Source organism: Diceros bicornis, chromosome 18 (genome assembly GCF_020826845.1).
Source record: "Diceros bicornis minor isolate mBicDic1 chromosome 18, mDicBic1.mat.cur, whole genome shotgun sequence".
NCBI lineage: Eukaryota > Metazoa > Chordata > Mammalia > Perissodactyla > Rhinocerotidae > Diceros > Diceros bicornis.
This window is the reverse complement of record NC_080757.1, coordinates 52,554,343-52,564,829: the sequence shown is the minus strand read 5'-3', so window position 1 is coordinate 52,564,829 and position 10,487 is coordinate 52,554,343.

Genomic DNA, 10,487 nt, shown 5'->3' with positions numbered 1-10,487 from the left:
CTCTATAAGTCACTTTCTGGGGTAAGCTTAAGTGGGACAAGGTTATATGTCATCTACCATCCCAACTGACAAAGGGCACTTTTGTATCCAATGGATGAAATGGATATTCTCACACCTTTGCTCTCACAAAGCAAAGCCCCTCTTTGCTTTGATATAGTGGTACCCATGGGAGGGGGAGGAGACTGACAAAGATCATCTCCAAGATAGTAATTTTTATTTCAGGTGTAGCACACAGTTTTTATTATGTAAGTGTATTACGTTCGCTTGGAACAAGAGCTCCTGTCAAGAACCTGGACAGCCCCCAGCTCTCCGCGTCTCATCTGGAAGGGAAGACTCAGGGAGGTTACCAGAGGCGAAGTGCAACGTGCCGTTCCCAAGTCAGCTTGCTGTTGAGCTATCCATGCAATCTGGGTTTACAGCATGATCCACCGTGTACCAATTATGCCATTAATATGCTTCATTTGCTACATACACACATCAGAACCAGAGTTTTTCTCAAGGGCAAAACCCAAGTCAGGCCGCCAAAGCCACAAATCACGTAAGCCTGTGTTAGACACCCACAGAAAACAGTGCAACATACACGTGTGCCCATGGATATATATTTGTACATCAAAAGCTAAAACGATGGTGTGGATTGAAGATAGGAGGAGACCAAGAAAGCAAAGACCCCAGACAGCTGTCATCCAGGAAGTAAAATTTGACACACAGTTAGAAACAAGAAATGCTGCCTCACCCATTCACCTGGGAATTTTTTGACAAAACTTGAAAGATATTGGTATTATGTCCTCCTGATGGCAGCTTTGAGCTGTGGGTCTTTTTTTAATGAACTGTTAACTCTCATTCTTTTATCAGAACACCAGTGTCTTGATTACTCTGCTTTACCCTTTTACTAATAAGTCATCAAGTTCTTCATTTGTGTTAAGTTTCAAATGACTGAAGATAACATCAAGTTATATTCCTCACACCTATCAAAAGCTGCAAGAAAAGGAAAGAATTTAGTAAAGTGGAGTTTCAAACATCAATTAGGAGATGAGGCAGGAATCTTTGGTCGTGGAGATCTCCAGCACCTAAAGTCAAATCTCTGAGTTATTGCCTGTTTTGTATGCTGGCACATTCTGAGGGGTAAGGTATTGCATCTGAGGAAGCCAGGCTGAAATGCTTCAAAGAGTTTCTCTTTTAACTGGAGTCAGATGCCCATTATTTTCTGAGTGGGGGAGATCAGAGTAAGGTGTTGACTACAATTATTTTTGTATGAGATTGGCACTGTCTCAGGGACAAATTTGATTCTGTAAAAGGAAGGTAGAATTGAGAGAGGACATGTGGAAGGTATCAATCTTCTTTATCCTTCAAATGTTTCATCATAAAGATTTGATCTTTCCTTTATGAGCAAGCACTCTGGATTTGATAACAAAATTGCCAAGATAAAAAATATATTTTGTTCAAAAATTTAGAAAGTCGTACATAAGTAAATTGGCACTGGTGTTACTAAAATGGAATAAAAAATTCTATACAATTTCAAGGTTCTGAGTCATTGGTTGACACAATTCAGGTTGGCTGGATGAGATTTGTGTGCATTGGGGTGTCTGTGTGTTTTCTTAATGGCAACCATTCATTTATTTATCACATCATTCCTTATGTGTGTACTACACCTATATATATATCTGTAGTCAATAAGCGACACACAAAAGATTAGAATAACAAGAATCAGATGCCTCTTTTTAATAAAGCTATGCCTTGTTAAAAGTTTTAGACTATTATGCCACAAAATTTTGTGTCTTTTTAATAATAGCTGGAACTTATTGAGTGCTTGCTGTATGACAGGCATTGTGCTGAGTGCTTTACGTAGATTGTCTCATTTTATTCTTAAAACAACCATGTAAGAGATGTCCTAATTTAATCCTTCTTTATGAAGAATAAAACTGAGGCTTGGAGAGGACATTTCCTCAATTTAACATTATATTAGTTTTAGTAAGTGTATAATATTCAATGATTAAAGAAACATCTGTGTTTCTAATGGATGTCTGAGTAAAAAAAACGATGCGAGTTTTAATCTGTATGTAAAGCAGTCATATAAAAACTGAATTCATCCCAGAAAGTTAAGACACTGCATTAAAGTTAAAATTAAGTGTAGTTACCAAATAAAGATACAGTTTTTAACATTCTTTTATGAATGAGACAAGTCACACTTCTTTTAAATGAAACAGCAGATTTTAAACTTACTCTCCCAGTTGACCTAAGAGTATAGAGGTCAGCTTTTGACTATTGAAGAATGGAGGTTCATTTAGTGTTTGTTATGCCTACTTGCAAAATTGTGCCAACAGAAATATTAGGCGATGAGGTTAATCAGTTAATAATTAGGTCTAAATTATTTGCAACTAAATTTTGAACCACTTGAGTCCTGCTATTGCACAGAATAGCTTAACTTTCCACCTTTACATACGCCCCAGGCCTATAGCTGAGAACATGAGGAAGAGAGTTATCACGCCCTCTAGGGGTACCTTGTAGAAAAATCTCCCAAAGCACAGCTACCCCAAATGAGACATACTGCTCATTCCTACCTAGCCTAGCATGAAAGGGTAGGGGGGAATACCAGAGCCTGAGAGAGGCAATGAAATTCTCCTACCTCTAGTGTGTGCTTCCACTGGCTCCTTCTTGGAACTGTTTCATCAGTTCTTACAGGGATTCTAACTGTACCAAATCCTCAATTATTTTATATTGACAAAGAGGGAAGGTTTAGAGCATGCTGTCAATTTTCAACTGCACGTTATTTCTTTAGCTTTTATGTTCCAAAATAGCTTTTAATGGCTGAATTTCTTGGAGGGCAGGATACATACAGTGGCCTCCCCCAAACTGCTGCTGAATACTGCATGATGCCTGAAGCAGCCCCTCAAAATAAGATCACATGACTCCTTATAAAGAGCTTGACTTCCTGAGAATCAGGCTATCTCTTGAAGATAAACAAATTCTTTATAGATAGATGATAAGAGAAACTCTTGATTACAGCAACATCAACCAAGAAACAGTTATTCACTCCTGAAACTAAATCACAGAGCCAGGTACTGAGAATAAAAGGATGCAGAAGGGAGTTACCATTTCCTGCACAGGGTACCTATCAGGCAGCACACTAAGCAAATTATATCTAGTGGCTTATTTAGTTACTCACTATACCCTTAAGAGGTAGTTTTTGTTATCTCTATTTTTTATAGAATATAAAAGCTATTCTGAAAAGATAACATGTTCAGGATCACACAGTTAGAAAATGGCAGAAAAAAATTTTATCTTTGGTCTTCCTAACTCATTAACTATGCTCTCTCCAAATACCATAACCTCTGCCTTCCAAGACTGTATAATTCAATTTGTTATATTTGAGAAGAAAACAATAGTGTCAAAGAGAAGAGAACTAATTATAAAGTTTATAGCGTCATCTAATTAAAGTTGTGAAGAATGAAATATAGAAAGAAGTGAGAGCTCTCTCTATGCTGGGGAGTCAGAGAAAGTTTCAAGGAAAAGAGAGAATTGGACTTAACCTTAAAGATCTTTAGAGAAACTAGGTAGGAAGAGAGGAAGCAGGAAGATTTCAGGAAGAAGAGGCTGTGAAACAGCATGAGCTAGCTCGTGAGTTATCCTTTTTCATGTAATATTGCAGATGAGTTTAATCAGATTGCTGTTCTACCTCTATGCTGTAAGGTAATTGGAAATCTGATTAGAGGGAAGGGGTCAGATGAGCAAAAGAAGCAGCAAGAAAGACTTTTGAACTTACATAATATCAAAAGAGAGCAGCTTAGACAAGGCACTGAATTGAGAACTCTGGTTAAATAAAGTCACGGGGATTCTGGGAAATGAAAGAAATCAAGTGTCAAAAGAAAGAGTAGCTGAAGCACAAAAATATTATTGAGTGGGCTTCAGTCAAATTTGGCCCGTTTCCCAGTTTTACTTAAGAATATGTTTTTTTGAATGTATAATTTAACATTTATCCTCATGATAATTTTTTGCCTCCCTGGAATGATGAAACAATTATAAACTAGAAAAGGACATTTTACAAAATCTTGGTGGCATAGTGTGTCATGATGACAAACTCAGGGACAGGGGGCAGACCCCTGACTAGCCGTGCACATTAATAGAAGGTGTATGTCGGAGTAGTTTAGTCTATGTCATGGCCAAGCCACACATGTGCATGGTTTAAGGGGATCTATGGAAGTAGTTCAAAGTTATCCTCCTCCAAATGGAAAAAATTAAAAAGCTCACTTGTAACTTCTTGCCAAATTTTAGCTGTGCTTCATGCATGCATGTAAAACCGATATTGTCAGTTGCTGGAGGCAAAGTGCATATGATAGGCTTGGAAAAAAATGTCTAAGAATGGAGCATAATATACAGCAAGAAGATGTGTCAAACAGTTTCATCCATAGAAATGGGGGGAAAACAGGCTTGGATTAACATCTGTGTAAGTAGATGGGCAAAAACTCTAACTCCAGATAAGCAAATTTCTACTTGTCCCATAGGAAGAAGAAGATGTCCTTTCCAAGCACACGACATAAAAGGAAACAAAGATTGGATTGATTCTTTGGAACTGTCAGGATAGTGACACAATCTCTTTGACCTTGGAATTTACATGTCTAAATGTCGAAAAGTTTATATAATTTAAGTCCCTCACTCCTTTCTTCAAAACTTAGTTTTCCTTCATTACCAGTTTGGGAACCTTGATTCCTTCTGATAATGTTCTGAATTCTCCCCTTTGTATTGTCCATAGTGACATTGCCTAAGAGAAAAATCAAGTTTCAGGCTTGGTACATGTTTAAGAATTCACTTTCAACATCTTGATGTGAGCCAGAGGTCTGCCTAATAGCAACAAAGATGAATGCAGAAGGAAATTTAGGCTGACAAATACCAGTCCCACCTGTGTTGGTTAATAAGCAAGACTCCAGCCCAGCCAGTAATCCTCTGGTAACTGTCATTTCCATGTATCCAATCAGTTGCCTGGGAATTATCCCAATAAAAAAAGAATACAGTGTGTCATTTATCAGGCAGCCAATTAAAAGGCCTCTGCTGTACTAGGATAGCTGGAAGCCGGTTCTCACAAAGGAAGCAGGATGGGGCCAAGTCAGATGGGCCTTGAGGGAATATGAGAAAGTAAATTGTGGCCAATTCACAGGGGGACCAGATTTACAAAATATTAGAAGGAGTTGGTAATACTTCAATATTTCTCCTTGACGAGAATTTATTTAGAACACCAGGGCATGAAAAGGCAACAAGCTAGCTCAGCTGATCTTACCAAAATGGAGCTTCAATTTTCGTAGCTTTGAGATAGTTTTCACAGGGTATTTGCCTTGATTTCTAAGGCCTATTTAGCATTAGAAGTTTTTAAAATATGAAATAAAAATTAGTAAATAAATGAAAATTAAGTAAGGACAAAAATTCCGTGAGTTTATTGGGCATCTTGGACCCTCTTCTTAACTGAAGTAGTCAGCAGAATGAACAAGAGTTGACAGGGACTGTCATGGTCTTACTTTTGGAAAGTGGAAACAATTCAGTGTCCTCAAAACCCTTCTAAGACACAGATTTCCACCCTCATGATCACCTTGGCTGATGACAGTTCTCTATAATAACTTTTTAAGTCCAAAGACATTAAACACTTTCTAGTCCCATTTCAGCCAACTCGCTAATCCACAACATTGATTCAGTACGTCGACAGGTGAGGAAAAAAATATGTAAATATATTTTGTGGATTCTAGGATGTACTTGTTTTCTACATTTTAACATCTCTGAATTTGGCACAAGTCTGACAATCAATGTGGTTATAAAACATTGTGCAATAAATTAACAATTTAATCTTTTTAGTCCTAAATAAATTAATGGTATGTTGTTAAGATTGGAGTATCACAGAGTGAAGAAGCGTAGAGCCTCTGGTGCAGGGAATCGGTGGAAACTTCTTCTTGGAAGACTTAAATTTTGAAATAGTTCAAAAAAATGTGAATCTGGGGATCTGTGTCTTGATTTTCATGAGCTAGACCTCAAAAGCCAATGTATTGTAAGACTCAACCTAAAATGAGTTGTTCAATGAGCCTAGTCGTTAATTTTCTGATTACCTTACTTAAACCAGTCTTAGTACTGAGGTAACTTTAGTTAAAACCACTTAAGGCTCACCTAATTGTTGCATGGTATCGATTGCCTGTAAATTATTTCAATAAAGAAAACAGCTGAATGTTTTGGGAGGCACGTAACAGTTTAAATATTCAAAACAACTTCACTCATGGAAAGGATCATATTTATGATAGAAAATAGTCAAATAAATCAACATTTTTAGTAGATACTATAAGATTTTGCCCTTAAAATATGGCTGACTGGTGTTCAGTTGAAATCATCAAATATTAGCTGAATACTCAATGTGTGCACTGGAATTTATCAGATACAAGCTGAGATTTTGGTATTAGACAACTTAAGTTCAAGTTCTAAGTGGAATGTTTACCGGCTATGTGATGTTGGAACCTTACTTCGCCTCTCTGAGATCCAGTTTCTTTTTCTTTAAAATGGAGATAATAGCACTTACTGCATCATGTTTAGTTTCAAACAAATAAAATTCTGTTATAAAGTGCTTAGAAAAGTGCTTGGTACACAATACACTTTCAACAAATGGCAGCTATAATAATACTTGTTATTACAATTAGCACTCTGCTATAGGACAGCACTAACAAGTCTAATTCAGTTAAAGTGGTTTCTCGTTTCTTCTGCCCAGAACAAATTAAAGCCTGAGTATTCTAACTCTGTCCTGAGACAGTGTCTAACGTGACTTGGCACACCACAGATGGGTTCCAATTTTATTAGCTGTACAGGAAATTTCTGATTGATTTAACCTCCAAAAGACAATACCGTGTAATTAACATGTAACAAATGTCAACTCTTGTTATTGCTGGAACGGACAAGCCCTCCAGATCTCTGTCCTACTCCTGGCTTTACTATGCATCAATGCAGTTTTTTTCCTCTTTCTTTCTTTCTTTTCACTTTCCCATAGCGCCTCATTGCACCCAGTTTCCTTTGAGTGATGTTGGGGACAATTTCAGTTGCAGTTCTTCCTGAAAGTCAGTTATTTTGAAACACAAAGAGACATAAAGAGATAAACACCACCTACCTGCTGTGTTTTGGGTGGCCCAGAGCCAGAAATGATGCAACTGGTGTGAAGCTTCATCAATAGAGTTTTTTGAGGATTCTTTGTATTTGCATATCTTAGTAATTAAGGGATTGTTTTTCTCCCAGAAGCAATTTGTCTAAATCCTTAAAAGACAGCATGACAGGGGGAAAAAAACAACTCTTCTCATTTAATATTATGATATGATGGAGATTAAGACAGTATGGTATCAAAATATACTGTGCTTAGAGGCGAGAGTCCTGAATCTACCAGTAGGACCCCGGGCCAATCACCTTACCTCTCAAAGTTTAAATTCACCTTTTTCAAAAAGATTCCCTGAGGTCCCTTTTAGTTTTTATATCCTGTGACTCTAGCATGTTGAGAAATAACAGATCATTGAGTGGCAATGCAAGTTCACCATCCTCTTCAGCAAGGCTATCAATGAGGAAAAGTCAAGCCAGCTAAGGCATGCATTGCCCTTCCTCTAAAAAGATGCTGCTTCTCCTCTGTGGTATGTAGGATATGCATTTCAAGCTTTTCCATTAGTAGAGATAGACCACTGGCTGGAGTCATGGCTGGAAATAATTTCCTCTCTCATAAGCAAACTTGCTTGCTTTTATCAGCACCAAATAGAGAACTTGGCCACATTAACACTGAATTCCAGTTGACTGACCCAAACATTGAGTGAAGATGACAAATATAACAAAAAGGAAGTTGAAAACAATTCCTTTTTAATTGAGTAGTTAGTGTTCTTAGTCTCTCTGCTGTTCCCGACTCTACTGTTACCGCAGTTCATTGCCCTAGCCCTCCACTAACCACGTACAGACACACACACATAACCTTCGCTTTTCCTTTTATATTTCTATTAGCTTTCATTCAATTATTCATGCTGTAGATATTTATTGAGGACTTGGCAAAACTTTCAGTAAGGAACTGGAAGAGATACTGATGGTTAAGACAGAGAAGAGAGCCATTCTCAAAGAGCTTACACTCAAGAAGGAGAAATAGGTGACATATATGAATAACTAAGGTATAAGGTAAACAAGAGAGATTACAAAGTGATATAAAAATATATATTCATATTGAGATAGGAATTCAAGGAAAGGGAAATTACGTAAGTGGTTTTAGAAAAGACTTCATGGAGAACATGGCATTTAGAAAGGCTCTTGAAGGATGGGAGGAAGAGGCAGTAGGGTGAAAGAAGCAGTCCATCAAGTTAGAACTATATGAGAAAACCAAAAGGTCATGAACAAAGAACCCTAGTTAGGGCTGGAGCCAAGAATTTTTACAGAAGCATAGTGGGGGCTAAGGCTTGAAGGGATATGTGATAATCAGACCATGGAGGGCTTGAATGACAGGATAGAAAGCTGGAAATGTAGCTGATAGGCACCGGGTAATTAAAAACATGTCAAGCAGACTCTTTGCAGGTGTTAGCTTGGCTGGTTCCATATTGCATTCTGGTCTCAGGTCAAATGCTACCTCCTCAGTGAGATCTTCTCTGGCTATTTAGATTAAAGCAGCCATTTGCATTTCTCCTCAGTTACCTTCTATTATGTGTTATGTTGCTCTGTTTTGTTTTATTAAAAAAAATCACAATCTAGAATTGCCTTGCATCTTTGTTAATGTATTTATTATCTGCCAACACCTTCTAGAATGTGAACTCTAAGAGCAGAGGTCCTTCATCCTTGGTCACTGCTATTACCCAAACTTGGCACATACAGGTGCTCCACAGATAATTGTCCAATGGGTGAATGAATGTACTCGAATGCATTTAGCAAATCCTCTGTTTACAGATATCCTCAGCCTACAGACATATATGTTTTTCTTTCCCTTGCAGTATCTGGTGAGGGGGATAAAAATGTTTTTAATAATAAAACTCAGCTGCTGCCAGCCTGAATTAGTGGCATCCCCAACTACTGTAAGGATCTCTATATTTACAGTGACGCCTCTTCCAGATGTTGTTGGTGCATGCTTTTCCTTTCCAAGTACAACTCAAACTTCTCGTGTGTTCCAAAACCACATGGAAGTGGAACGTTAAATCTGGGGGTGGACATGTCTGTGTAATTTCCTTCATTTCTATAAGGTTTTGGTGGCTTTTTTCTCCCCTAGGCCACAGATTAGGTTAACAATTGAAATCAGCTTCAGAGGTTCTCCCTTAAAAAGAAAAAAAGATAGCATGTTTGAACAGGCGAGGCCTAGTGAAAGTCTCTTTGTTTTACATCCTAAACTGTTCACTCAGCTTCTAACTACCCTCTTTTCTTTGGATCAATAAAAACCTATCTATCTATAATTTTACTCATATATATATTTGATATGATGTATGTTTGGTTTCTAAATATATATATATATAATTGCTCATCTCCTTTTTCATTTTGTCACGGGAACCAGAGGATGTGATGCTCCCTTCCTTTATACTCAAGACTGGCCTGTGTGTGTGTGTGTGTGTGTGTGTGTGTGTGTGTTTTAATACAAATTCCCAAAGGAGGGAGGAAAAGAAGTGTAGTATAAATAAGCAAACAACCAATTGACTTAGCAAATCCTTATTTAGCTGGCCTCTGGTTTTATTTTTGAGAACCACTTTCCCTGTTTTGATTTGAAATGATGCCACCAAAACATATTACAGAAACATTGCGCTTTGCAAAACAGAACAAGTCAAATGAGCCTCCCCAAGTGTAAACAGAAATCTTGTTTGGATGAACTGTTTTTAAGAATCCAAATTAAACCAAATGGCATCCTTTTAAAGTACACGTGTGTTGCCCTTAAGTGCTAAAACTATATTATGTTCCTGCAATTCTTTTTTATCCCAAGTGTTCCAGTTAGGCTGTGGTTTTTAAGTTGTCCTGACTATAAATGGTTTTTATACGTTCAGCAAGCATGACTCTAGAGTCACCAGTGATGACAGAAAGCATCTATGTGTTAGACGTGTTTCAGCATCCCCAGGGAACCGAATTTTGGTAACACACGGCTTGGCGGAAACCAGTTGGGTGCCGCTGTGTAAGTAAAGATGGGCAAGTTTCTAGCATCTGTTTGCCAGTAATTAAATCAAATCTGTGTTTCCCTACCCTGAGGACACGTCACTTAAGTGCCTATATCATGCTTTCCATCACATGTCGTGACTTTTCACTTCTTTGCAAGCCATTATTATGATGGCAACACATTTTGAGTTTAGTTCACTGGGCTGAACATTACTTTGTCCTTAACCTCTTGGAAGGTAAGTTATGAGTAACAAGTCAAGGCATGAACATTTTCAAAAAAAAAAAAGCCCAATTTGTCTTTTCTAGATTGATCGAAAATGGCGATAGGGCGTCCTTTTCAGCATGGTATCAAATCAGATTGTGTCTTGAGAGTGAAAGGAATAGGAAATTAG